Source organism: Triturus cristatus, chromosome 4_1, assembly GCF_964204655.1.
Source record: "Triturus cristatus chromosome 4_1, aTriCri1.1, whole genome shotgun sequence".
NCBI lineage: Eukaryota > Metazoa > Chordata > Amphibia > Caudata > Salamandridae > Triturus > Triturus cristatus.
Window position 1 is genome coordinate 139,727,649 of NC_140585.1, and position 27,887 is coordinate 139,755,535.

General features: G+C 38.6%; 23 non-coding genes across 23 annotated transcripts; all 23 read right to left on the reverse strand.

The window, feature by feature from the left end:
* Positions 1–143: 143 nt before the first annotated feature.
* TRNAC-GCA (transfer RNA cysteine (anticodon GCA)) lies at positions 144–215 on the reverse strand. The gene has a single exon. It is a non-coding gene; the product is annotated as a tRNA-Cys (tRNA).
* A 1,008-nt stretch (positions 216–1,223) lies between these two features.
* TRNAC-GCA (transfer RNA cysteine (anticodon GCA)) lies at positions 1,224–1,295 on the reverse strand. Its single transcript has one exon. It is a non-coding gene; the product is annotated as a tRNA-Cys (tRNA).
* A 997-nt stretch (positions 1,296–2,292) lies between these two features.
* Positions 2,293–2,364, reverse strand: TRNAC-GCA (transfer RNA cysteine (anticodon GCA)). Its single transcript has one exon. It is a non-coding gene; the product is annotated as a tRNA-Cys (tRNA).
* Positions 2,365–3,372: 1,008 nt separating this feature from the next.
* Positions 3,373–3,444, reverse strand: TRNAC-GCA (transfer RNA cysteine (anticodon GCA)). The gene has a single exon. It is a non-coding gene; the product is annotated as a tRNA-Cys (tRNA).
* A 997-nt stretch (positions 3,445–4,441) lies between these two features.
* TRNAC-GCA (transfer RNA cysteine (anticodon GCA)) lies at positions 4,442–4,513 on the reverse strand. Its single transcript has one exon. It is a non-coding gene; the product is annotated as a tRNA-Cys (tRNA).
* A 1,008-nt stretch (positions 4,514–5,521) lies between these two features.
* Positions 5,522–5,593, reverse strand: TRNAC-GCA (transfer RNA cysteine (anticodon GCA)). Its single transcript has one exon. It is a non-coding gene; the product is annotated as a tRNA-Cys (tRNA).
* A 997-nt stretch (positions 5,594–6,590) lies between these two features.
* Positions 6,591–6,662, reverse strand: TRNAC-GCA (transfer RNA cysteine (anticodon GCA)). The gene has a single exon. It is a non-coding gene; the product is annotated as a tRNA-Cys (tRNA).
* Positions 6,663–7,666: 1,004 nt separating this feature from the next.
* On the reverse strand, positions 7,667–7,738 carry TRNAC-GCA (transfer RNA cysteine (anticodon GCA)). Its single transcript has one exon. It is a non-coding gene; the product is annotated as a tRNA-Cys (tRNA).
* Positions 7,739–8,735: 997 nt separating this feature from the next.
* On the reverse strand, positions 8,736–8,807 carry TRNAC-GCA (transfer RNA cysteine (anticodon GCA)). Its single transcript has one exon. It is a non-coding gene; the product is annotated as a tRNA-Cys (tRNA).
* A 1,007-nt stretch (positions 8,808–9,814) lies between these two features.
* TRNAC-GCA (transfer RNA cysteine (anticodon GCA)) lies at positions 9,815–9,886 on the reverse strand. The gene has a single exon. It is a non-coding gene; the product is annotated as a tRNA-Cys (tRNA).
* Positions 9,887–11,963: 2,077 nt separating this feature from the next.
* On the reverse strand, positions 11,964–12,035 carry TRNAC-GCA (transfer RNA cysteine (anticodon GCA)). The gene has a single exon. It is a non-coding gene; the product is annotated as a tRNA-Cys (tRNA).
* Positions 12,036–13,032: 997 nt separating this feature from the next.
* TRNAC-GCA (transfer RNA cysteine (anticodon GCA)) lies at positions 13,033–13,104 on the reverse strand. Its single transcript has one exon. It is a non-coding gene; the product is annotated as a tRNA-Cys (tRNA).
* Positions 13,105–14,111: 1,007 nt separating this feature from the next.
* Positions 14,112–14,183, reverse strand: TRNAC-GCA (transfer RNA cysteine (anticodon GCA)). Its single transcript has one exon. It is a non-coding gene; the product is annotated as a tRNA-Cys (tRNA).
* A 2,077-nt stretch (positions 14,184–16,260) lies between these two features.
* On the reverse strand, positions 16,261–16,332 carry TRNAC-GCA (transfer RNA cysteine (anticodon GCA)). The gene has a single exon. It is a non-coding gene; the product is annotated as a tRNA-Cys (tRNA).
* Positions 16,333–17,329: 997 nt separating this feature from the next.
* Positions 17,330–17,401, reverse strand: TRNAC-GCA (transfer RNA cysteine (anticodon GCA)). The gene has a single exon. It is a non-coding gene; the product is annotated as a tRNA-Cys (tRNA).
* Positions 17,402–18,409: 1,008 nt separating this feature from the next.
* TRNAC-GCA (transfer RNA cysteine (anticodon GCA)) lies at positions 18,410–18,481 on the reverse strand. The gene has a single exon. It is a non-coding gene; the product is annotated as a tRNA-Cys (tRNA).
* A 997-nt stretch (positions 18,482–19,478) lies between these two features.
* Positions 19,479–19,550, reverse strand: TRNAC-GCA (transfer RNA cysteine (anticodon GCA)). The gene has a single exon. It is a non-coding gene; the product is annotated as a tRNA-Cys (tRNA).
* Positions 19,551–20,558: 1,008 nt separating this feature from the next.
* Positions 20,559–20,630, reverse strand: TRNAC-GCA (transfer RNA cysteine (anticodon GCA)). Its single transcript has one exon. It is a non-coding gene; the product is annotated as a tRNA-Cys (tRNA).
* A 2,077-nt stretch (positions 20,631–22,707) lies between these two features.
* Positions 22,708–22,779, reverse strand: TRNAC-GCA (transfer RNA cysteine (anticodon GCA)). Its single transcript has one exon. It is a non-coding gene; the product is annotated as a tRNA-Cys (tRNA).
* Positions 22,780–23,776: 997 nt separating this feature from the next.
* On the reverse strand, positions 23,777–23,848 carry TRNAC-GCA (transfer RNA cysteine (anticodon GCA)). The gene has a single exon. It is a non-coding gene; the product is annotated as a tRNA-Cys (tRNA).
* Positions 23,849–24,856: 1,008 nt separating this feature from the next.
* TRNAC-GCA (transfer RNA cysteine (anticodon GCA)) lies at positions 24,857–24,928 on the reverse strand. The gene has a single exon. It is a non-coding gene; the product is annotated as a tRNA-Cys (tRNA).
* A 992-nt stretch (positions 24,929–25,920) lies between these two features.
* On the reverse strand, positions 25,921–25,992 carry TRNAC-GCA (transfer RNA cysteine (anticodon GCA)). The gene has a single exon. It is a non-coding gene; the product is annotated as a tRNA-Cys (tRNA).
* A 1,008-nt stretch (positions 25,993–27,000) lies between these two features.
* On the reverse strand, positions 27,001–27,072 carry TRNAC-GCA (transfer RNA cysteine (anticodon GCA)). Its single transcript has one exon. It is a non-coding gene; the product is annotated as a tRNA-Cys (tRNA).
* Between the last annotated feature and the right edge of the window lie 815 nt (positions 27,073–27,887).

The window sequence follows — 27,887 nt, forward strand, 5'->3', positions numbered from 1 at the left end:
ATGCATTTATTCCCAGGTTTTGAGCAGTGACACTGTAATGTTAATAAAGTATAAGATCCAACTGAACACTGACTCTGTCAATGGTGATCCATAGGGACTTTATGAAAGATCCCAGCAACAAACACCAAAACCAAAATAGGTTTAGGGGACACCCAGATTTGAACCAGGGACCTCTTGATCTGCAGTCAAATGCTCTACCACTGAGCTATATCCCCAACTGTTTTCAAAGATCAGAATGACAATATATCAGTACATCATGAAAGAGTGAGAGGCTCAAGCTCAGTTGGGCCACAAAGTACGAGCTTGAAACTGTGGAAAAGGAGAAGTAGTTCTTAATATTATTAATTAAAGGAAAACAGGATCATTTCAAAAACAAAATGTATATGTTAAATTGTTATTTTATTTGAATAGGCAGTGGTCCATAGGACCAATATCTGTAATTAAAATGTTTGTTTTGAAACATTCTCAAAGGGGAAGAGGTTTTTACGAGACTACTTATCTTTGTGGATTGATTACCACAATCACTGATATGGTGGTGAAGTATGATTGTTTTGGGCCAAATTACGGTGAATAAACATTTCTGCATACCACTACAATTTGGTATTTGAAGGTACAACCAAACACCCCTTTCATGTACCTTCGATTTAATACATCAGAAAAAGCTATTTTGTGTTCGCAAATGGCCTGGTTTCTCAGACCAGCCTGCTTGCACCTGCAACTAGGGTTCGTACATCTTGTACGTGGGCAGCGTATTTTAGTAGAAAGTAAATAGATTATGCATTGCACAAAAATGAAGTGCTTCAAACAAACACATACTTTGTATGCACAGAGAAGAGGTGGAATACATGTAAGACTGAGGACACAGGTTAAATGAGGAATAGATTGACTGCATTGCTGCCCACTTTTCTATGCAATTTCTGTAGTGCGATTGAAGGAAGCACTAAACTGTAAAACAAAGTTGTCAATTGCTTTCATAGTCCATTCCCTTTGTTTGGTGCTGTGAAAGGAAGAGCCAGATTCCAAAATAAATCAATGCTTTTTCAGACATTTCCCATACGGAATACCGAGCCCTTTATAAAAATGCATTTACTCTCAGGTTTTGAGCAGTGACATTGTAATGCTGTTAAAGTGTAAGATCCAAGCGAACACTGACTCTGTCAATGATGATCCAAAGGGGTTTTATGAAAAGTCCCAGCTACAAACACAAGAACCAAAACAGGCTAAGGGGACACCTGGATTTGAACCAGGGACCTCTTGATCTGCAGTCAAATGCTCTACCACTGAGCTATATCCCCACCTGTTTGTGTGAGTCGGAATGAAAATATATCAGTACCTCATGAAAGAGTGTGAGCATAATGCTCAGTTGGGCCGGAAAGTACAAGCTTGAAACTGTGGAACAGGAGAAGTAGTTCTTAATATTATTTATTGAAGGAAAACGGGATCGTTTAAAAAAAATATTTATATGTTTCATTGTTATTTTATTTGAACAGGCAGTGGTCCATAGGACCAATGCCTGTACATAAAATGCTTGTTTTGAAACATTCTCAAAGGGGAAGAGGTTTTTACGGGACGCCTTATCCTTTCGCGGATTGGTTACCACAATCACCGAGATGGTGGTGAAGTATGATTGTTTTGGGCCAAATGATGGACGAAAAACATTTCTACATACCACTGCAATTTGGTATTTGGAAGGTACACCCAAACGTCCCTTTCAAGTACCATCAATTTAATATATCAGAAAAGGCCATTTTGTGTTCGAAAATGGCCTGAGTCTTCGAGCCAGCCTTTTTTCATCTGCAACGAGGGTTCATACATTTTGCACGTAGGCAGAGGTTTTAAGGAGAAATTAAATAGTTTCTACGTTGCACAAGAATGAAGTGCTTTAAACAAACACATATTTTGTATGCACAGAGGAGAGGAGGAATATATGGAAGACTGAGGACACAGGTTAAATGAGAAATAGATTGACTGCAGCGCTGCCGAGTATACTATGCCATTTCTTTAGTGCGCTACAAGGAAGCACCAAACTGTATAACAAAGTTTTCAATTGTTTTCATAGTGATTCTCTTTGCTTGAAGCTGTGAAAGGAAGAGCCGGATTCCAAAATAAATCAATGATGTTTCAGAAAGTTCCCACGCCCTGTGTAAAAATGCATTTATTCCCAGGTTTTGAGCAGTGACACTGTAATGCTAATAAAGTATAAGATCCAACTGAACACTGACTCTGTCAATGGTGATCCATAGGGACTTTATGAAAGATCCCAGCTACAAACACCAAAACCAAAATAGGTTTAGGGGACACCCGGAGTTGAACCAGGGACCTCTTGATCTGCAGTCAAATGCTCTACCACTGAGCTATATCCCCAACTGTTTTCAAAGATCAGAATGACAATATATCAGTACATCATGAAAGAGTGAGAGGCTCAAGCTCAGTTGGGCCACAAAGTACGAGCTTGAAACTGTGGAAAAGGAGAAGTAGTTCTTAATATTATTAATTAAAGAAAAACAGGATCATTTAAAAAACAAAATGTATATGTTTAATTGTTATTTTATTTGAATAGGCAGTGGTCCATAGGACCAATATCTGTAATTAAAATGTTTGTTTTGAAACATTCTCAAAGAGGAACAGGTTTTTACGAGACTACTTATCTTTGTGGAATGATTACCACAATCACTGATATGGTGGTGAAGTATGATTGTTTTGGGCCAAATTACGGTGAAAAAACATTTCTGCATACCACTACAATTTGGTATTTGAAGGTACAACCAAACACCCCTTTCATGTACCTTCGATTTAATACATCAGAAAAAGCTATTGTGTGTTCGCAAATGGCCTGGTTTCTCAGACCAGCCTGCTTGCACCTGCAACTAGGGTTCGTACATCTTGTACGTGGGCAGCGTATTTTAGTAGAAAGTAAATAGATTATGCATTGCACAAAAATGAAGTGCTTCAAACAAACACATACTTTGTATGCACAGAGAAGAGGTGGAATACATGTAAGACTGAGGACACAGGTTAAATGAGGAATAGATTGACTGCATTGCTGCCCACTTTTCTATGCAATTTCTGTAGTGCGATTGAAGGAAGCACTAAACTGTAAAACAAAGTTGCCAATTGCTTTCATAGTCCATTCCCTTTGTTTGGTGCTGTGAAAGGAAGAGCCAGATTCCAAAATAAATCAATGCTTTTTCAGACATTTGCCATACGGAATACCGAGCCCTGTATAAAAATGCATTTACTCTCAGGTTTTGAGCAGTGACATTGTAATGCTGTTAAAGTGTAAGATCCAAGCGAACACTGACTCTGTCAATGATGATCCAAAGGGGTTTTATGAAAAGTCCCAGCTACAAACACAAGAACCAAAACAGGCCAAGGGGACACCTGGATTTGAACCAGGGACCTCTTGATCTGCAGTCAAATGCTCTACCACTGAGCTATATCCCCACCTGTTTGTGAGAGTCGGAATGAAAATATATCAGTACCTCATGAAAGAGTGTGAGCATCATGCTCAGTTGGGCCGGAAAGTACAAGCTTGAAACTGTGGAACAGGAGAAGTAGTTCTTAATATTATTTATTGAAGGAAAACGGGATCATTTAAAAAAAATATTTATATGTTTCATTGTTATTTTATTTGAACAGGCAGTGGTCCATAGGACCAATGCCTGTACATAAAATGCTTGTTTTGAAACATTCTCAAAGGGGAAGAGGTTTTTACGGGACGCCTTATCCTTTCGCGGATTGGTTACCACAATCACCGAGATGATGGTGAAGTATGATTGTTTTGGGCCAAATGATGGACGAAAAACATTTCTACATACCACTGCAATTTGGTATTTGGAAGGTACACCCAAATGTCCCTTTCAAGTACCATCAATTTAATATATCAGAAAAGGCCATTTTGTGTTCGAAAATGACCTGAGTCTTCGAGCCAGCCTTTTTTCATCTGCAACGAGGGTTCATACATTTTGCACGTAGGCAGAGGTTTTAAGGAGAAATTAAATAGTTTCTACGTTGCACAAGAATGAAGTGCTTTAAACAAACACATATTTTGTATGCACAGAGGAGAGGAGGAATATATGTAAGACTGAGGACACATGTTAAATGAGAAATAGATTGACTGCAGCGCTGCCGAGTATACTATGCCATTTCTTTAGTGCGCTACAAGAAAGCACCAAACTGTATAACAAAGTTTTCAATTGTTTTCATAGTCATTCTCTTTGTTTGAAGCTGTGAAAGGAAGAGCCGGATTCCAAAATAAATCAATGATGTTTCAGAAAGTTCCCACGCCCTGTGTAAAAATGCATTTATTCCCAGGTTTTGAGCAGTGACACTGTAATGCTAATAAAGTATAAGATCCAACTGAACGCTGACTCTGTCAATGGTGATCCAAAGGGACTTTATGAAAGATCCTAGCTACAAACACCAGAACCAAAATAGGTTTAGGGGACACCCGGATTTAAACCAGGGACCTCTTGATCTGCAGTCAAATGCTCTACCACTGAGCTATATCCCCAACTGTTTATAAAGATCAGAATGACAATATAACAGTACATCATGAAAGAGTGAGAGGCTCAAGCTCAGTTGGGCCACAAAGTACGAGCTTGAAACTGTGGAAAAGGAGAAGTAGTTCTTAATATTATTAATTAAAGGAAAACAGGATCATTTAAAAAACAAAATGTATATGTTTAATTGTTATTTTATTTGAATAGGCAGTGGTCCATAGGACCAATATCTGTAATTAAAATGTTTGTTTTGAAACATTCTCAAAGAGGAACAGGTTTTTACGAGACTACTTATCTTTGTGGAATGATTACCACAATCACTGATATGGTGGTGAAGTATGATTGTTTTGGGCCAAATTACGGTGAAAAAACATTTCTGCATACCACTACAATTTGGTATTTGAAGGTACAACCAAACACCCCTTTCATGTACCTTCGATTTAATACATCAGAAAAAGCTATTTTGTGTTCGCAAATGGCCTGGTTTCTCAGACCAGCCTGCTTGCACCTGCAACTAGGGTTCGTACATCTTGTACGTGGGCAGCGTATTTTAGTAGAAAGTAAATAGATTATGCATTGCACAAAAATGAAGTGCTTCAAACAAACACATACTTTGTATGCACAGAGAAGAGGTGGAATACATGTAAGACTGAGGACACAGGTTAAATGAGGAATAGATTGACTGCATTGCTGCCCACTTTTCTATGCAATTTCTGTAGTGCGATTGAAGGAAGCACTGAACTGTAAAACAAAGTTGCCAATTGCTTTCATAGTCCATTCCCTTTGTTTGGTGCTGTGAAAGGAAGAGCCAGATTCCAAAATAAATCAATGCTTTTTCAGACATTTTCCATACGAAATACCGAGCGCTGTATAAAAATGCATTTACTCTCAGGTTTTGAGCAGTGACATTGTAATGCTATTAAAGTGTAAGATCCAAGCGAACACTGACTCTGTCAATGATAATCCAAAGGGGTTTTATGAAAAGTCCCAGCTACAAACACAAGAACCAAAACAGGCCAAGGGGACACCTGGATTTGAACCAGGGACCTCTTGATCTGCAGTCAAATGCTCTACCACTGAGCTATATCCCCACCTGTTTGTGTAAGTCGGAATGAAAATATATCAGTACCTCATGAAAGAGTGTGAGCATCATGCTCAGTTGGGCCGGAAAGTACAAGCTTGAAACTGTGGAACAGGAGAAGTAGTTCTTAATATTATTTATTGAAGGAAAACGGGATCGTTTAAAAAAAATATTTATATGTTTCATTGTTATTTTATTTGAACAGGCAGTGGTCCATAGGACCAATGCCTGTACATAAAATGCTTGTTTTGAAACATTCTCAAAGGGGAAGAGGTTTTTACGGGACGCCTTATCCTTTCGCGGATTGGTTACCACAATCACCGAGATGGTGGTGAAGTATGATTGTTTTGGGCCAAATGATGGACGAAAAACATTTCTACATACCACTGCAATTTGGTATTTGGAAGGTACACCCAAACGTCCCTTTCAAGTACCATCAATTTAATATATCAGAAAAGGCCATTTTGTGTTCGAAAATGGCCTGAGTCTTCGAGCCAGCCTTTTTTCATCTGCAACGATGGTTCATACATTTTGCACGTAGGCAGAGGTTTTAAGGAGAAATTAAATAGTTTCTACGTTGCACAAGAATGAAGTGCTTTAAACAAACACATATTTTGTATGCACAGAGGAGAGGAGGAATATATGTAAGACTGAGGACACATGTTAAATGAGAAATAGATTGACTGCAGCGCTGCCGAGTATACTATGCCATTTCTTTAGTGCGCTACAAGAAAGCACCAAACTGTATATCAAAGTTTTCAATTGTTTTCATAGTCATTCTCTTTGTTTGAAGCTGTGAAAGGAAGAGCCGGATTCCAAAATAAATCAATGATGTTTCAGAAAGTTCCCACGCCCTGTGTAAAAATGCATTTATTCCCAGGTTTTGAGCAGTGACACTGTAATGCTAATAAAGTATAAGATCCAACTGAACACTGACTCTGTCAATGGTGATCCATAGGGACTTTATGAAAGATCCCAGCTACAAACACCAAAACCAAAATAGGTTTAGGGGACACCCGGATTTGAACCAGGGACCTCTTGATCTGCAGTCAAATGCTCTACCACTGAGCTATATCCCCAACTTTTTTCAAAGATCAGAATGACAATATATCAGTACATCATGAAAAAGTGAGAGGCTCAAGCTCAGTTGGGCCACAAAGTACGAGCTTGAAACTGTGGAAAAGGAGTAGTTCTTAATATTATTAATTAAAGGAAAACAGGATCATTTAAAAAACAAAATGTATATGTTTAATTGTTATTTTATTTGAATAGGCAGTGGTCCATAGGACCAATATCTTTAATTAAAATGTTTGTTTTGAAACATTCTCAAAGGGGAAGCGGTTTTTACGAGACTACTTATCTTTGTGGATTGATTACCACAATCACTGATATGGTGGTGAAGTATGATTGTTTTGGACCAAATTACGGTGAAAAACATTTCTGCATACCACTACAATTTGGTATTTGAAGGTACAACCAAACACCCCTTTCATGTACCTTCGATTTAATACATCAGAAAAAGCTATTTTGTGTTCGCAAATGGCCTGGTTTCTCAGACCAGCCTGCTTGCACCTGCAACTAGGGTTCGTACATCTTGTACGTGGGCAGCGTATTTTAGTAGAAAGTAAATAGATTATGCATTGCACAAAAATGAAGTGCTTCAAACAAACACATACTTTGTATGCACAGAGAAGAGGTGGAATACATGTAAGACTGAGGACACAGGTTAAATGAGGAATAGATTGACTGCATTGCTGCCCACTTTTCTATGCAATTTCTGTAGTGCGATTGAAGGAAGCACTAAACTGTAAAACAAAGTTGCCAATTGCTTTCATAGTCCATTCCCTTTGTTTGGTGCTCTGAAAGGAAGAGCCAGATTCCAAAATAAATCAATGCTTTTTCAGACATTTCCCATACGGAATACCGAGCCCTGTATAAAAATGCATTTACTCTCAGGTTTTGAGCAGTGACATTGTAATGCTGTTAAAGTGTAAGATCCAAGCGAACACTGACTCTGTCAATGATGATCCAAAGGGGTTTTATGAAAAGTCCCAGCAACAAACACAAGAACCAAAACAGGCCAAGGGGACACCTGGATTTGAACCAGGGACCTCTTGATATGCAGTCAAATGCTCTACCACTGAGCTATATCCCCACCTTTTTGAGAGAGTCGGAATGAAAATATATCAGTACCTCATGAAAGAGTGTGAGCATCATGCTCAGTTGGGCCGGAAAGTACAAGCTTGAAACTGTGGAACAGGAGAAGTAGTTCTTAATATTATTTATTGAAGGAAAACGGGATCGTTTAAAAAAAATATTTATATGTTTCATTGTTATTTTATTTGAACAGGCAGTGGTCCATAGGACCAATGCCTGTACATAAAATGCTTGTTTTGAAACATTCTCAAAGGGGAAGAGGTTTTTACGGGACGCCTTATCCTTTCGCGGATTGGTTACCACAATCACCGAGATGGTGGTGAAGTATGATTGTTTTGGGCCAAATGATGGACGAAAAACATTTCTACATACCACTGCAATTTGGTATTTGGAAGGTACACCCAAACGTCCCTTTCAAGTACCATCAATTTAATATATCAGAAAAGGCCATTTTGTGTTCGAAAATGGCCTGAGTCTTCGAGCCAGCCTTTTTTCATCTGCAACGAGGGTTCATACATTTTGCACGTAGGCAGAGGTTTTAAGGAGAAATTAAATAGTTTCTACGTTGCACAAGAATGAAGTGCTTTAAACAAACACATATTTTGTATGCACAGAGGAGAGGAGGAATATATGTAAGACTGAGGACACAGGTTAAATGAGAAATAGATTGACTGCAGCGCTGCTGAGTATACTATGCCATTTCTTTAGTGCGCTACAAGGAAGCACCAAACTGTATAACAAAGTTTTCAATTGTTTTCATAGTGATTCTCTTTGCTTGAAGCTGTGAAAGGAAGAGCCGGATTCCAAAATAAATCAATGATGTTTCAGAAAGTTCCCACGCTCTGTGTAAAAATGCATTTATTCCCAGGTTTTGAGCAGTGACACTGTAATGCTAATAAAGTATAAGATCCAACTGAACACTGACTCTGTCAATGGTGATCCATAGGGACTTTATGAAAGATCCCAGCTACAAACACCAAAACCAAAATAGGTTTAGGGGACACCCAGATTTGAACCAGGGACCTCTTGATCTGCAGTCAAATGCTCTACCACTGAGCTATATCCCCAACTTTTTTCAAAGATCAGAATGACAATATATCAGTACATCATGAAAAAGTGAGAGGCTCAAGCTCAGTTGGGCCACAAAGTACGAGCTTGAAACTGTGGAAAAGGAGAAGTAGTTCTTAATATTATTAATTAAAGGAAAACAGGATCATTTAAAAAACAAAATGTATATGTTTAATTGTTATTTTATTTGAATAGGCAGTGGTCCATAGGACCAATATCTGTAATTAAAATGTTTGTTTTGAAACATTCTCAAAGGGGAAGCGGTTTTTACGAGACTACTTATCTTTGTGGATTGATTACCACAATCACTGATATGGTGGTGAAGTATGATTGTTTTGGACCAAATTACGGTGAAAAACATTTCTGCATACCACTACAATTTGGTATTTGAAGGTACAACCAAACACCCCTTTCATGTACCTTCGATTTAATACATCAGAAAAAGCTATTTTGTGTTCGCAAATGGCCTGGTTTCTCAGACCAGCCTGCTTGCACCTGCAACTAGGGTTCGTACATCTTGTACGTGGGCAGCGTATTTTAGTAGAAAGTAAATAGATTATGCATTGCACAAAAATGAAGTGCTTCAAACAAACACATACTTTGTATGCACAGAGAAGAGGTGGAATACATGTAAGACTGAGGACACAGGTTAAACGAGGAATAGATTGACTGCATTGCTGCCCACTTTTCTATGCAATTTCTGTAGTGCGATTGAAGGAAGCACTAAACTGTAAAACAAAGTTGCCAATTGCTTTCATAGTCCATTCCCTTTGTTTGGTGCTGTGAAAGGAAGAGCCAGATTCCAAAATAAATCAATGCTTTTTCAGACATTTCCCATACGGAATACCGAGCCCTGTATAAAAATGCATTTACTCTCAGGTTTTGAGCAGTGACATTGTAATGCTGTTAAAGTGTAAGATCCAAGCGAACACTGACTCTGTCAATGATGATCCAAAGGGGTTTTATGAAAAGTCCCAGCTACAAACACAAGAACCAAAACAGGCCAAGGGGACACCTGGATTTGAACCAGGGACCTCTTGATATGCAGTCAAATGCTCTACCACTGAGCTATATCCCCACCTTTTTGAGAGAGTCGGAATGAAAATATATCAGTACCTCATGAAAGAGTGTGAGCATCATGCTCAGTTGGGCCGGAAAGTACGAGCTTGAAACTGTGGAACAGGAGAAGTAGTTCTTAATATTATTTATTGAAGGAAAACGGGATCGTTTAAAAAAAATATTTATATGTTTCATTGTTATTTTATTTGAACAGGCAGTGGTCCATAGGACCAATGCCTGTACATAAAATGCTTGTTTTGAAACATTCTCAAAGGGGAAGAGGTTTTTACGGGACGCCTTATCCTTTCGCGGATTGGTTACCACAATCACCGAGATGGTGGTGAAGTATGATTGTTTTGGGCCAAATGATGGACGAAAAACATTTCTACATACCACTGCAATTTGGTATTTGGAAGGTACACCCAAACGTCCCTTTCAAGTACCATCAATTTAATATATCAGAAAAGGCCATTTTGTGTTCGAAAATGGCCTGAGTCTTCGAGCCAGCCTTTTTTCATCTGCAACGAGGGTTCATACATTTTGCACGTAGGCAGAGGTTTTAAGGAGAAATTAAATAGTTTCTACGTTGCACAAGAATGAAGTGCTTTAAACAAACACATATTTTGTATGCACAGAGGAGAGGAGGAATATATGTAAGACTGAGGACACAGGTTAAATGAGAAATAGATTGACTGCAGCGCTGCCGAGTATACTATGCCATTTCTTTAGTGCGCTACAAGGAAGCACCAAACTGTATAACAAAGTTTTCAATTGTTTTCATAGTGATTCTCTTTGCTTGAAGCTGTGAAAGGAAGAGCCGGATTCCAAAATAAATCAATGATGTTTCAGAAAGTTCCCACGCTCTGTGTAAAAATGCATTTATTCCCAGGTTTTGAGCAGTGACACTGTAATGCTAATAAAGTATAAGATCCAACTGAACACTGACTCTGTCAATGGTGATCCATAGGGACTTTATGAAAGATCCCAGCTACAAACACCAAAACCAGAATAGGTTTAGGGGACACCCAGATTTGAACCAGGGACCTCTTGATCTGCAGTCAAATGCTCTACCACTGAGGTATATCCCCAACTGTTTTCAAAGATCAGAATGACAATATATCAGTACATCATGAAAGAGTGAGAGGCTCAAGCTCAGTTGGGCCACAAAGTACGAGCTTGAAACTGTGGAAAAGGAGAAGTAGTTCTTAATATTATTAATTAAAGGAAAACAGGATCATTTAAAAAACAAAATGTATATATTTAATTGTTATTTTATTTGAATAGGCAGTGGTCCATAGGACCAATATCTGTAATTAAAATGTTTGTTTTGAAACATTCTCAAAGAGGAACAGGTTTTTACGAGACTACTTATCTTTGTGGAATGATTACCACAATCACTGATATGGTGGTGAAGTATGATTGTTTTGGGCCAAATTACGGTGAAAAAACATTTCTGCATACCACTACAATTTGGTATTTGAAGGTACAACCAAACACCCCTTTCATGTACCTTCGATTTAATACATCAGAAAAAGCTATTTTGTGTTCGCAAATGGCCTGGTTTCTCAGACCAGCCTGCTTGCACCTGCAACTAGGGTTCGTACATCTTGTACGTGGGCAGCGTATTTTAGTAGAAACTAAATAGATTATGCATTGCACAAAAATGAAGTGCTTCAAACAAACACATACTTTGTATGCACAGAGAAGAGGTGGAATACATGTAAGACTGAGGACACAGGTTAAATGAGGAATAGATTGACTGCATTGCTGCCCACTTTTCTATGCAATTTCTGTAGTGCGATTGAAGGAAGCACTAAACTGTAAAACAAAGTTGCCAATTGCTTTCATAGTCCATTCCCTTTGTTTGGTGCTGTGAAAGGAAGAGCCAGATTCCAAAATAAATCAATGCTTTTTCAGACATTTCCCATACGGAATACCGAGCCCTGTATAAAAATGCATTTACTCTCAGGTTTTGAGCAGTGACATTGTAATGCTGTTAAAGTGTAAGATCCAAGCGAACACTGACTCTGTCAATGATGATCCAAAGGGGTTTTATGAAAAGTCCCAGCTACAAACACAAGAACCAAAACAGGCCAAGGGGACACCTGGATTTGAACCAGGGACCTCTTGATCTGCAGTCAAATGCTCTACCACTGAGCTATATCCCCACCTGTTTGTGAGAGTCGGAATGAAAATATATCAGTACCTCATGAAAGAGTGTGAGCATCATGCTCAGTTGGGCCGGAAAGTACAAGCTTGAAACTGTGGAACAGGAGAAGTAGTTCTTAATATTATTTATTGAAGGAAAACGGGATCGTTTAAAAAAAATATTTATATGTTTCATTGTTATTTTATTTGAACAGGCAGTGGTCCATAGGACCAATGCCTGTACATAAAATGCTTGTTTTGAAACATTCTCAAAGGGGAAGAGGTTTTTACGGGACGCCTTATCCTTTCGCGGATTGGTTACCACAATCACCGAGATGGTGGTGAAGTATGATTGTTTTGGGCCAAATGATGGACGAAAAACATTTCTACATACCACTGCAATTTGGTATTTGGAAGGTACACCCAAACGTCCCTTTCAAGTACCATCAATTTAATATATCAGAAAAGGCCATTTTGTGTTCGAAAATGGCCTGAGTCTTCGAGCCAGCCTTTTTTCATCTGCAACGAGGGTTCATACATTTTGCACGTAGGCAGAGGTTTTAAGGAGAAATTAAATAGTTTCTACGTTGTACAAGAATGAAGTGCTTTAAACAAACACATATTTTGTATGCACAGAGGAGAGGAGGAATATATGTAAGACTGAGGACACAGGTTAAATGAGAAAAAGATTGACTGCAGCGCTGCCGAGTATACTATGCCATTTCTTTAGTGCGCTACAAGGAAGCACCAAACTGTATAACAAAGTTTTCAATTGTTTTCATAGTGATTCTCTTTGCTTGAAGATGTGAAAGGAAGAGCCGGATTCCAAAATAAATCAATGATGTTTCAGAAAGTTCCCACGCCCTGTGTAAAAATGCATTTATTCCCAGGTTTTGAGCAGTGACACTGTAATGCTAATAAAGTATAAGATCCAACTGAACACTGACTCTGTCAATGGTGATCCATAGGGACTTTATGAAAGATCCCAGCTACAAACACCAAAACCAAAATAGGTTTAGGGGACACCCGGATTTGAACCAGGGACCTCTTGATCTGCAGTCAAATGCTCTACCACTGAGCTATATCCCCAACTGTTTTCAAAGATCAGAATGACAATATATCAGTACATCATGAAAGAGTGAGAGGCTCAAGCTCAGTTGGGCCACAAAGTACGAGCTTGAAACTGTGGAAAAGGAGAAGTAGTTCTTAATATTATTAATTAAAGGAAAACAGGATCATTTAAAAAACAAAATGTATATGTTTAATTGTTATTTTATTTGAATAGGCAGTGGTCCATAGGACCAATATCTGTAATTAAAATGTTTGTTTTGAAACATTCTCAAAGGGGAAGCGGTTTTTACGAGACTACTTATCTTTGTGGATTGATTACCACAATCACTGATATGGTGGTGAAGTATGATTGTTTTGGACCAAATTACGGTGAAAAACATTTCTGCATACCACTACAATTTGGTATTTGAAGGTACAACCAAACACCCCTTTCATGTACCTTCGATTTAATACATCAGAAAAAGCTATTTTGTGTTCGCAAATGGCCTGGTTTCTCAGACCAGCCTGCTTGCACCTGCAACTAGGGTTCGTACATCTTGTACGTGGGCAGCGTATTTTAGTAGAAAGTAAATAGATTATGCATTGCACAAAAATGAAGTGCTTCAAACAAACACATACTTTGTATGCACAGAGAAGAGGTGGAATACATGTAAGACTGAGGACACAGGTTAAATGAGGAATAGATTGACTGCATTGCTGCCCACTTTTCTATGCAATTTCTGTAGTGCGATTGAAGGAAGCACTAAACTGTAAAACAAAGTTGCCAATTGCTTTCATAGTCCATTCCCTTTGTTTGGTGCTGTGAAAGGAAGAGCCAGATTCCAAAATAAATCAATGCTTTTTCAGACATTTCCCATACGGAATACCGAGCCCTGTATAAAAATGCATTTACTCTCAGGTTTTGAGCAGTGACATTGTAATGCTGTTAAAGTGTAAGATCCAAGCGAACACTGACTCTGTCAATGATGATCCAAAGGGGTTTTATGAAAAGTCCCAGCTACAAACACAAGAACCAAAACAGGCCAAGGGGACACCTGGATTTGAACCAGGGACCTCTTGATATGCAGTCAAATGCTCTACCACTGAGCTATATCCCCACCTTTTTGAGAGAGTCGGAATGAAAATATATCAGTACCTCATGAAAGAGTGTGAGCATCATGCTCAGTTGGGCCGGAAAGTACAAGCTTGAAACTGTGGAACAGGAGAAGTAGTTCTTAATATTATTTATTGAAGGAAAACGGGATCGTTTAAAAAAAATATTTATATGTTTCATTGTTATTTTATTTGAACAGGCAGTGGTCCATAGGACCAATGCCTGTACATAAAATGCTTGTTTTGAAACATTCTCAAAGGGGAAGAGGTTTTTACGGGACGCCTTATCCTTTCGCGGATTGGTTACCACAATCACCGAGATGGTGGTGAAGTATGATTGTTTTGGGCCAAATGATGGACGAAAAACATTTCTACATACCACTGCAATTTGGTATTTGGAAGGTACACCCAAACGTCCCTTTCAAGTACCATCAATTTAATATATCAGAAAAGGCCATTTTGTGTTCGAAAATGGCCTGAGTCTTCGAGCCAGCCTTTTTTCATCTGCAACGAGGGTTCATACATTTTGCACGTAGGCAGAGGTTTTAAGGAGAAATTAAATAGTTTCTACGTTGCACAAGAATGAAGTGCTTTAAACAAACACATATTTTGTATGCACAGAGGAGAGGAGGAATATATGTAAGACTGAGGACACAGGTTAAATGAGAAATAGATTGACTGCAGCGCTGCCGAGTATACTATGCCATTTCTTTAGTGCGCTACAAGGAAGCACCAAACTGTATAACAAAGTTTTCAATTGTTTTCATAGTGATTCTCTTTGCTTGAAGCTGTGAAAGGAAGAGCCGGATTCCAAAATAAATCAATGATGTTTCAGAAAGTTCCCACGCTCTGTGTAAAAATGCATTTATTCCCAGGTTTTGAGCAGTGACACTGTAATGCTAATAAAGTATAAGATCCAACTGAACACTGACTCTGTCAATGGTGATCCATAGGGACTTTATGAAAGATCCCAGCTACAAACACCAAAACCAGAATAGGTTTAGGGGACACCCAGATTTGAACCAGGGACCTCTTGATCTGCAGTCAAATGCTCTACCACTGAGGTATATCCCCAACTGTTTTCAAAGATCAGAATGACAATATATCAGTACATCATGAAAGAGTGAGAGGCTCAAGCTCAGTTGGGCCACAAAGTACGAGCTTGAAACTGTGGAAAAGGAGAAGTAGTTCTTAATATTATTAATTAAAGGAAAACAGGATCATTTAAAAAACAAAATGTATATATTTAATTGTTATTTTATTTGAATAGGCAGTGGTCCATAGGACCAATATCTGTAATTAAAATGTTTGTTTTGAAACATTCTCAAAGAGGAACAGGTTTTTACGAGACTACTTATCTTTGTGGAATGATTACCACAATCACTGATATGGTGGTGAAGTATGATTGTTTTGGGCCAAATTACGGTGAAAAAACATTTCTGCATACCACTACAATTTGGTATTTGAAGGTACAACCAAACACCCCTTTCATGTACCTTCGATTTAATACATCAGAAAAAGCTATTTTGTGTTCGCAAATGGCCTGGTTTCTCAGACCAGCCTGCTTGCACCTGCAACTAGGGTTCGTACATCTTGTACGTGGGCAGCGTATTTTAGTAGAAACTAAATAGATTATGCATTGCACAAAAATGAAGTGCTTCAAACAAACACATACTTTGTATGCACAGAGAAGAGGTGGAATACATGTAAGACTGAGGACACAGGTTAAATGAGGAATAGATTGACTGCATTGCTGCCCACTTTTCTATGCAATTTCTGTAGTGCGATTGAAGGAAGCACTAAACTGTAAAACAAAGTTGCCAATTGCTTTCATAGTCCATTCCCTTTGTTTGGTGCTGTGAAAGGAAGAGCCAGATTCCAAAATAAATCAATGCTTTTTCAGACATTTCCCATACGGAATACCGAGCCCTGTATAAAAATGCATTTACTCTCAGGTTTTGAGCAGTGACATTGTAATGCTGTTAAAGTGTAAGATCCAAGCGAACACTGACTCTGTCAATGATGATCCAAAGGGGTTTTATGAAAAGTCCCAGCTACAAACACAAGAACCAAAACAGGCCAAGGGGACACCTGGATTTGAACCAGGGACCTCTTGATCTGCAGTCAAATGCTCTACCACTGAGCTATATCCCCACCTGTTTGTGAGAGTCGGAATGAAAATATATCAGTACCTCATGAAAGAGTGTGAGCATCATGCTCAGTTGGGCCGGAAAGTACAAGCTTGAAACTGTGGAACAGGAGAAGTAGTTCTTAATATTATTTATTGAAGGAAAACGGGATCGTTTAAAAAAAATATTTATATGTTTCATTGTTATTTTATTTGAACAGGCAGTGGTCCATAGGACCAATGCCTGTACATAAAATGCTTGTTTTGAAACATTCTCAAAGGGGAAGAGGTTTTTACGGGACGCCTTATCCTTTCGCGGATTGGTTACCACAATCACCGAGATGGTGGTGAAGTATGATTGTTTTGGGCCAAATGATGGACGAAAAACATTTCTACATACCACTGCAATTTGGTATTTGGAAGGTACACCCAAACGTCCCTTTCAAGTACCATCAATTTAATATATCAGAAAAGGCCATTTTGTGTTCGAAAATGGCCTGAGTCTTCGAGCCAGCCTTTTTTCATCTGCAACGAGGGTTCATACATTTTGCACGTAGGCAGAGGTTTTAAGGAGAAATTAAATAGTTTCTACGTTGTACAAGAATGAAGTGCTTTAAACAAACACATATTTTGTATGCACAGAGGAGAGGAGGAATATATGTAAGACTGAGGACACAGGTTAAATGAGAAAAAGATTGACTGCAGCGCTGCCGAGTATACTATGCCATTTCTTTAGTGCGCTACAAGGAAGCACCAAACTGTATAACAAAGTTTTCAATTGTTTTCATAGTGATTCTCTTTGCTTGAAGATGTGAAAGGAAGAGCCGGATTCCAAAATAAATCAATGATGTTTCAGAAAGTTCCCACGCCCTGTGTAAAAATGCATTTATTCCCAGGTTTTGAGCAGTGACACTGTAATGCTAATAAAGTATAAGATCCAACTGAACACTGACTCTGTCAATGGTGATCCATAGGGACTTTATGAAAGATCCCAGCTACAAACACCAAAACCAAAATAGGTTTAGGGGACACCCGGATTTGAACCAGGGACCTCTTGATCTGCAGTTAAATGCTCTACCACTGAGCTATATCCCCAACTGTTTTCAAAGATCAGAATGACAATATATCAGTACACCATGAAAGAGTGAGAGGCTCAAGCTCAGTTGGGCCACAAAGTACGAGCTTGAAACTGTGGAAAAGGAGAAGTAGTTCTTAATATTATTAATTAAAGGAAAACAGGATCATTTAAAAAACAAAATGTATATGTTTAATTGTTATTTTATTTGAATAGGCAGTGGTCCATAGGACCAATATCTGTAATTAAAATGTTTGTTTTGAAACATTCTCAAAGGGGAAGAGGTTTTTACGAGACTACTTATCTTTGTGGATTGATTACCACAATCACTGATATGGTGGTGAAGTATGATTGTTTTGGGCCAAATTACGGTGAAAAAACATTTCTGCATACCACTACAATTTGGTATTTGAAGGTACAACCAAACACCCCTTTCATGTACCTTCGATTTAATACATCAGAAAAAGCTATTTTGTGTTCGCAAATGGCCTGGTTTCTCAGACCAGCCTGCTTGCACCTGCAACTAGGGTTCGTACATCTGGTACGTGGGCAGCGTATTTTAGTAGAAAGTAAATAGATTATGCATTGCACAAAAATGAAGTGCTTCAAACAAACACATACTTTGTATGCACAGAGAAGAGGTGGAATACATGTAAGACTGAGGACACAGGTTAAATGAGGAATAGATTGACTGCATTGCTGCCCACTTTTCTATGCAATTTCTGTAGTGCGATTGAAGGAAGCACTAAACTATAAAACAAAGTTGCCAATTGCTTTCATAGTCCATTCCCTTTGTTTGGTGCTGTGAAAGGAAGAGCCAGATTCCAAAATAAATCAATGCTTTTTCAGACATTTCCCATACGGAATACCGAGCCCTGTATAAAAATGCATTTACTCTCAGGTTTTGAGCAGTGACATTGTAATGCTGTTAAAGTGTAAGATCCAAGCGAACACTGACTCTGTCAATGATGATCCAAAGGGGTTTCGTGAAAAGTCCCAGCTACAAACACAAGAACCAAAACAGGCCAAAGGGACACCTGGATTTGAACCAGGGACCTCTTGATCTGCAGTCAAATGCTCTACCACTGAGCTATATCCCCACCTGTTTGTGAGAGTCGGAATGAAAATATATCAGTACCTCATGAAAGAGTGTGAGCATCATGCTCAGTTGGGCCGGAAAGTACAAGCTTGAAACTGTGGAACAGGAGAAGTAGTTCTTAATATTATTTATTGAAGGAAAACGGGATCGTTTAAAAAAAATATTTATATGTTTCATTGTTATTTTATTTGAACAGGCAGTGGTCCATAGGACCAATGCCTGTACATAAAATGCTTGTTTTGAAACATTCTCAAAGGGGAAGAGGTTTTTACGGGACGCCTTATCCTTTCGCGGATTGGTTACCACAATCACCGAGATGGTGGTGAAGTATGATTGTTTTGGGCCAAATGATGGACGAAAAACATTTCTACATACCACTGCAATTTGGTATTTGGAAGGTACACCCAAACGTCCCTTTCAAGTACCATCAATTTAATATATCAGAAAAGACCATTTTGTGTTCGAAAATGGCCTGAGTCTTCGAGCCAGCCTTTTTTCATCTGCAACGAGGGTTCATACATTTTGCACTTAGGCAGAGGTTTTAAGGAGAAATTAAATAGTTTCTACGTTGCACAAGAATGAAGTGCTTTAAACAAACACATATTTTGTATGAACAGAGGAGAGGAGGAATATATGTAAGATTGAGGACACAGGTTAAATGAGAAATAGATTGACTGCAGCGCTGCCGAGTATACTATGCCATTTCTTTAGTGCGCTACAAGGAAGCACCAAACTGTATAACAAAGTTTTCAATTGTTTTCATAGTGATTCTCTTTGCTTGAAGCTGTGAAAGGAAGAGCCGGATTCCAAAATAAATCAATGATGTTTCAGAAAGTTCCCACGCCCTGTGTAAAAATGCATTTATTCCCAGGTTTTGAGCAGTGACACTGTAATGCTAATAAAGTATAAGATCCAACTGAACACTGACTCTGTCAATGGTGATCCATAGGGACTTTATGAAAGATCCCAGCAACAAACACCAAAACCAAAATAGGTTTAGGGGACACCCGGATTTGAACCAGGGACCTCTTGATCTGCAGTCAAATGCTCTACCACTGAGCTATATCCCCAACTGTTTTCAAAGATCAGAATGACAATATATCAGTACATCATGAAAGAGTGAGAGGCTCAAGCTCAGTTGGGCCACAAAGTACGAGCTTGAAACTGTGGAAAAGGAGAAGTAGTTCTTAATATTATTAATTAAAGGAAAACAGGATCATTTAAAAAACAAAATGTATATGTTTAATTGTTATTTTATTTGAATAGGCAGTGGTCCATAGGACCAATATCTCTAATTAAAATGCTTGTTTTGAAACATTCTCAAAGGGGAAGAGGTTTTTACGAGACTACTTATCTTTGTGGATTGATTACCACAATCACTGATATGGTGGTGAAGTATGATTGTTTTGGGCCAAATTACGGTGAAAAAACATTTCTGCATACCACTACAATTTGGTATTTGAAGGTACAACCAAACACCCCTTTCATGTACCTTCGATTTAATACATCAGAAAAAGCTATTTTGTGTTCGCAAATGGCCTGGTTTCTCAGACCAGCCTGCTTGCACCTGCAACTAGGGTTCGTACATCTTGTACGTGGGCAGCGTTTTTTAGTAGAAAGTAAATAGATTATGCATTGCACAAAAATGAAGTGCTTCAAACAAACACATACTTTGTATGCACAGAGAAGAGGTGGAATACATGTAAGACTGAGGACACAGGTTAAATGAGGAATAGATTGACTGCATTGCTGCCCACTTTTCTATGCAATTTCTGTAGTGCGATTGAAGGAAGCACTAAACTGTAAAACAAAGTTGCCAATTGCTTTCATAGTCCATTCCCTTTGTTTGGTGCTGTGAAAGGAAGAGCCAGATTCCAAAATAAATCAATGCTTTTTCAGACATTTCCCATACGGAATACCGAGCCCTGTATTAAAATGCATTTACTCTCAGGTTTTGAGCAGTGACATTGTAATGCTGTTAAAGTGTAAGATCCAAGCGAACACTGACTCTGTCAATGATGATCCAAAGGGGTTTTATGAAAAGTCCCAGCTACAAACACAAGAACCAAAACAGGCCAAGGGGACACCTGGATTTGAACCAGGGACCTCTTGATCTGCAGTCAAATGCTCTACCACTGAGCTATACCCCCACCTGTTTGTGCGAGTCGGAATGAAAATATATCAGTACCTCATGAAAGAGTGTGAGCATCATGCTCAGTTGGGCCGGAAAGTACAAGCTTGAAACTGTGGAACAGGAGAAGTAGTTCTTAATATTATTTATTGAAGGAAAACGGGATCGTTTAAAAAATATATTTATATGTTTCATTGTTATTTTATTTGAACAGGCAGTGGTCCATAGGACCAATGCCTGTACATAAAATGCTTGTTTTGAAACATTCTCAAAGGGGAAGAGGTTTTTACGGGACGCCTTATCCTTTCGAGGATTGGTTACCACAATCACCGAGATGGTGGTGAAGTATGATTGTTTTGGGCCAAATGATGGACGAAAAACATTTCTACATACCACTGCAATTTGGTATTTGGAAGGTACACCCAAACGTCCCTTTCAAGTACCATCAATTTAATATATCAGAAAAGGCCATTTTGTGTTCGAAAATGGCCTGAGTCTTCGAGCCAGCCTTTTTTCATCTGCAACGAGGGTTCATACATTTTGCACGTAGGCAGAGGTTTTAAGGAGAAATTAAATAGTTTCTACGTTGCACAAGAATGAAGTGCTTTAAACAAACACATATTTTGTATGCACAGAGGAGAGGAGGAATATATGTAAGACTGAGGACACATGTTAAATGAGAAATAGATTGACTGCAGCGCTGCCGAGTATACTATGCCATTTCTTTAGTGCGCTACAAGGAAGCACCAAACTGTATATCAAAGTTTTCAATTGTTTTCATAGTCATTCTCTTTGTTTGAAGCTGTGAAAGGAAGAGCCGGATTCCAAAATAAATCAATGATGTTTCAGAAAGTTCCCACGCCCTGTGTAAAAATGCATTTATTCCCAGGTTTTGAGCAGTGACACTGTAATGCTAATAAAGTATAAGATCCAACTGAACACTGACTCTGTCAATGGTGATCCAAAGGGACTTTATGAAAGATCCTAGCTACAAACACCAGAACCAAAATAGGTTTAGGGAACACCCGCATTTGAACCAGGGACCTCTTGATCTGCAGTCAAATGCTCTACCACTGAGCTATATCCCCAACTGGTTTCAAAGATCAGAATGACAATATAACAGTACATCATGAAAGAGTGAGAGGCTCAAGCTCAGTTGGGCCACAAAGTACGAGCTTGAAACTGTGGAAAAGGAGAAGTAGTTCTTAATATTATTAATTAAAGGAAAACAGGATCATTTAAAAAACAAAATGTATATGTTTAATTGTTATTTTATTTGAATAGGCAGTGGTCCATAGGACCAATATCTGTAATTAAAATGTTTGTTTTGAAACATTCTCAAAGAGGAACAGGTTTTTACGAGACTACTTATCTTTGTGGATTGATTACCACAATCACTGATATGGTGGTGAAGTATGATTGTTTTGGGCCAAATTACGGTGAAAAAACATTTCTGCATACCACTACAATTTGGTATTTGAAGGTACAACCAAACACCCCTTTCATGTACCTTCGATTTAATACATCAGAAAAAGCTATTTTGTGTTCGCAAATGGCCTGGTTTCTCAGACCAGCCTGCTTGCACCTGCAACTAGGGTTCGTACATCTTGTACGTGGGCAGCGTTTTTTAGTAGAAAGTAAATAGATTATGCATTGCACAAAAATGAAGTGCTTCAAACAAACACATACTTTGTATGCACAGAGAAGAGGTGGAATACATGTAAGACTGAGGACACAGGTTAAATGAGGAATAGATTGACTGCATTGCTGCCCACTTTTCTATGCAATTTCTGTAGTGCGATTGAAGGAAGCACTAAACTGTAAAACAAAGTTGCCAATTGCTTTCATAGTCCATTCCCTTTGTTTGGTGCTGTGAAAGGAAGAGCCAGATTCCAAAATAAATCAATGCTTTTTCAGACATTTCCCATACGGAATACCGAGCCCTGTATTAAAATGCATTTACTCTCAGGTTTTGAGCAGTGACATTGTAATGCTGTTAAAGTGTAAGATCCAAGCGAACACTGACTCTGTCAATGATGATCCAAAGGGGTTTTATGAAAAGTCCCAGCTACAAACACAAGAACCAAAACAGGCCAAGGGGACACCTGGATTTGAACCAGGGACCTCTTGATCTGCAGTCAAATGCTCTACCACTGAGCTATACCCCCACCTGTTTGTGCGAGTCGGAATGAAAATATATCAGTACCTCATGAAAGAGTGTGAGCATCATGCTCAGTTGGGCCGGAAAGTACAAGCTTGAAACTGTGGAACAGGAGAAGTAGTTCTTAATATTATTTATTGAAGGAAAACGGGATCGTTTAAAAAATATATTTATATGTTTCATTGTTATTTTATTTGAACAGGCAGTGGTCCATAGGACCAATGCCTGTACATAAAATGCTTGTTTTGAAACATTCTCAAAGGGGAAGAGGTTTTTACGGGACGCCTTATCCTTTCGAGGATTGGTTACCACAATCACCGAGATGGTGGTGAAGTATGATTGTTTTGGGCCAAATGATGGACGAAAAACATTTCTACATACCACTGCAATTTGGTATTTGGAAGGTACACCCAAACGTCCCTTTCAAGTACCATCAATTTAATATATCAGAAAAGGCCATTTTGTGTTCGAAAATGGCCTGAGTCTTCGAGCCAGCCTTTTTTCATCTGCAACGAGGGTTCATACATTTTGCACGTAGGCAGAGGTTTTAAGGAGAAATTAAATAGTTTCTACGTTGCACAAGAATGAAGTGCTTTAAACAAACACATATTTTGTATGCACAGAGGAGAGGAGGAATATATGTAAGACTGAGGACACATGTTAAATGAGAAATAGATTGACTGCAGCGCTGCCGAGTATACTATGCCATTTCTTTAGTGCGCTACAAGGAAGCACCAAACTGTATATCAAAGTTTTCAATTGTTTTCATAGTCATTCTCTTTGTTTGAAGCTGTGAAAGGAAGAGCCGGATTCCAAAATAAATCAATGATGTTTCAGAAAGTTCCCACGCCCTGTGTAAAAATGCATTTATTCCCAGGTTTTGAGCAGTGACACTGTAATGCTAATAAAGTATAAGATCCAACTGAACACTGACTCTGTCAATGGTGATCCAAAGGGACTTTATGAAAGATCCTAGCTACAAACACCAGAACCAAAATAGGTTTAGGGAACACCCGGATTTGAACCAGGAACCTCTTGATCTGCAGTCAAATGCTCTACCACTGAGCTATATCCCCAACTGGTTTCAAAGATCAGAATGACAATATAACAGTACATCATGAAAGAGTGAGAGGCTCAAGCTCAGTTGGGCCACAAAGTACGAGCTTGAAACTGTGGAAAAGGAGAAGTAGTTCTTAATATTATTAATTAAAGGAAAACAGGATCATTTAAAAAACAAAATGTATATGTTTAATTGTTATTTTATTTGAATAGGCAGTGGTCCATAGGACCAATATCTGTAATTAAAATGTTTGTTTTGAAACATTCTCAAAGAGGAACAGGTTTTTACGAGACTACTTATCTTTGTGGATTGATTACCACAATCACTGATATGGTGGTGAAGTATGATTGTTTTGGGCCAAATTACGGTGAAAAAACATTTCTGCATACCACTACAATTTGGTATTTGAAGGTACAACCAAACACCCCTTTCATGTACCTTCGATTTAATACATCAGAAAAAGCTATTTTGTGTTCGCAAATGGCCTGGTTTCTCAGACCAGCCTGCTTGCACCTGCAACTAGGGTTCGTACATCTTGTACGTGGGCAGCGTATTTTAGTAGAAAGTAAATAGATTATGCATTGCACAAAAATGAAGTGCTTCAAACAAACACATACTTTGTATGCACAGAGAAGAGGTGGAATACATGTAAGACTGAGGACACAGGTTAAATGAGGAATAGATTGACTGCATTGCTGCCCACTTTTCTATGCAATTTCTGTAGTGCGATTGAAGGAAGCACTAAACTGTAAAACAAAGTTGCCAATTGCTTTCATAGTCCATTCCCTTTGTTTGGTGCTGTGAAAGGAAGAGCCAGATTCCAAAATAAATCAATGCTTTTTCAGACATTTCCCATACGGAATACCGAGCCCTGTATAAAAATGCATTTACTCTCAGGTTTTGAGCAGTGACATTGTAATGCTGTTAAAGTGTAAGATCCAAGCGAACACTGACTCTGTCAATGATGATCCAAAGGGGTTTTATGAAAAGTCCCAGCTACAAACACAAGAACCAAAACAGGCCAAGGGGACACCTGGATTTGAACCAGGGACCTCTTGATCTGCAGTCAAATGCTCTACCACTGAGCTATATCCCCACCTGTTTGTGAGAGTCGAAATGAAAATATATCAGTACCTCATGAAAGAGTGTGAGCATCATGCTCAGTTGGGCCGGAAAGTACAAGCTTGAAACTGTGGAACAGGAGAAGTAGTTCTTAATATTATTTATTGAAGGAAAACGGGATCGTTTAAAAAAAATATTTATATGTTTCATTGTTATTTTATTTGAACAGGCAGTGGTCCATAGGACCAATGCCTGTACATAAAATGCTTGTTTTGAAACATTCTCAAAGGGGAAGAGGTTTTTACGGGACGCCTTATCCTTTCGCGGATTGGTTACCACAATCACCGAGATGGTGGTGAAGTATGATTGTTTTGGGCCAAATGATGGACGAAAAACATTTCTACATACCACTGCAATTTGGTATTTGGAAGGTACACCCAAACGTCCCTTTCAAGTACCATCAATTTAATATATCAGAAAAGGCCATTTTGTGTTCGAAAATGGCCTGAGTCTTCGAGCCAGCCTTTTTTCATCTGCAACGAGGGTTCATACATTTTGCACGTAGGCAGAGGTTTTAAGGAGAAATTAAATAGTTTCTACGTTGCACAAGAATGAAGTGCTTTAAACAAACACATATTTTGTATGCAGAGAGGAGGAATATATGTAAGACTGAGGACACAGGTTAAATGAGAAAAAGATTGACTGCAGCGCTGCCGAGTATACTATGCCATTTCTTTAGTGCGCTACAAGGAAGCACCAAACTGTATAACAAAATTTTCAATTGTTTTCATAGTGATTCTCTTTGCTTGAAGCTGTGAAAGGAAGAGCCGGATTCCAAAATAAATCAATGATGTTTCAGAAAGTTCCCACGCCCTGTGTAAAAATGCATTTATTCCCAGGTTTTGAGCAGTGACACTGTAATGCTAATAAAGTATAAGATCCAACTGAACACTGACTCTGTCAATGGTGATCCAAAGGGACTTTATGAAAGATCCTAGCTACAAACACCAGAACCAAAATAGGTTTAGGGAACACCCGGATTTGAACCAGGAACCTCTTGATCTGCAGTCAAATGCTCTACCACTGAGCTATATCCCCAACTGGTTTCAAAGATCAGAATGACAATATAACAGTACATCATGAAAGAGTGAGAGGCTCAAGCTCAGTTGGGCCACAAAGTACGAGCTTGAAACTGTGGAAAAGGAGAAGTAGTTCTTAATATTATTAATTAAAGGAAAACAGGATCATTTAAAAAACAAAATGTATATGTTTAATTGTTATTTTATTTGAATAGGCAGTGGTCCATAGGACCAATATCTGTAATTAAAATGTTTGTTTTGAAACATTCTCAAAGAGGAACAGGTTTTTACGAGACTACTTATCTTTGTGGATTGATTACCACAATCACTGATATGGTGGTGAAGTATGATTGTTTTGGGCCAAATTACGGTGAAAAAACATTTCTGCATACCACTACAATTTGGTATTTGAAGGTACAACCAAACACCCCTTTCATGTACCTTCGATTTAATACATCAGAAAAAGCTATTTTGTGTTCGCAAATGGCCTGGTTTCTCAGACCAGCCTGCTTGCACCTGCAACTAGGGTTCGTACATCTTGTACGTGGGCAGCGTATTTTAGTAGAAAGTAAATAGATTATGCATTGCACAAAAATGAAGTGCTTCAAACAAACACATACTTTGTATGCACAGAGAAGAGGTGGAATACATGTAAGACTGAGGACACAGGTTAAATGAGGAATAGATTGACTGCATTGCTGCCCACTTTTCTATGCAATTTCTGTAGTGCGATTGAAGGAAGCACTAAACTGTAAAACAAAGTTGCCAATTGCTTTCATAGTCCATTCCCTTTGTTTGGTGCTGTGAAAGGAAGAGCCAGATTCCAAAATAAATCAATGCTTTTTCAGACATTTCCCATACGGAATACCGAGCCCTGTATAAAAATGCATTTACTCTCAGGTTTTGAGCAGTGACATTGTAATGCTGTTAAAGTGTAAGATCCAAGCGAACACTGACTCTGTCAATGATGATCCAAAGGGGTTTTATGAAAAGTCCCAGCTACAAACACAAGAACCAAAACAGGCCAAGGGGACACCTGGATTTGAACCAGGGACCACTTGATCTGCAGTCAAATGCTCTACCACTGAGCTATATCCCCACCTGTTTGTGAGAGTCGGAATGAAAATATATCAGTACCTCATGAAAGAGTGTGAGCATCATGCTCAGTTGGGCCGGAAAGTACAAGCTTGAAACTGTGGAACAGGAGAAGTAGTTCTTAATATTATTTATTGAAGGAAAACGGGATCGTTTAAAAAAAATATTTATATGTTTCATTGTTATTTTATTTGAACAGGCAGTGGTCCATAGGACCAATGCCTGTACATAAAATGCTTGTTTTGAAACATTCTCAAAGGGGAAGAGGTTTTTACGGGACGCCTTATCCTTTCGCGGATTGGTTACCACAATCACCGAGATGGTGGTGAAGTATGATTGTTTTGGGCCAAATGATGGACGAAAAACATTTCTACATACCACTGCAATTTGGTATTTGGAAGGTACACCCAAACGTCCCTTTCAAGTACCATCAATTTAATATATCAGAAAAGGCCATTTTGTGTTCGAAAATGGCCTGAGTCTTCGAGCCAGCCTTTTTTCATCTGCAACGAGGGTTCATACATTTTGCACGTAGGCAGAGGTTTTAAGGAGAAATTAAATAGTTTCTACGTTGCACAAGAATGAAGTGCTTTAAACAAACACATATTTTGTATGCACAGAGGAGAGGAGGAATATATGTAAGACTGAGGACACAGGTTAAATGAGAAAAAGATTGACTGCAGCGCTGCCGAGTATACTATGCCATTTCTTTAGTGCGCTACAAGGAAGCACCAAACTGTATAACAAAATTTTCAATTGTTTTCATAGTGATTCTCTTTGCTTGAAGCTGTGAAAGGAAGAGCCGGATTCCAAAATAAA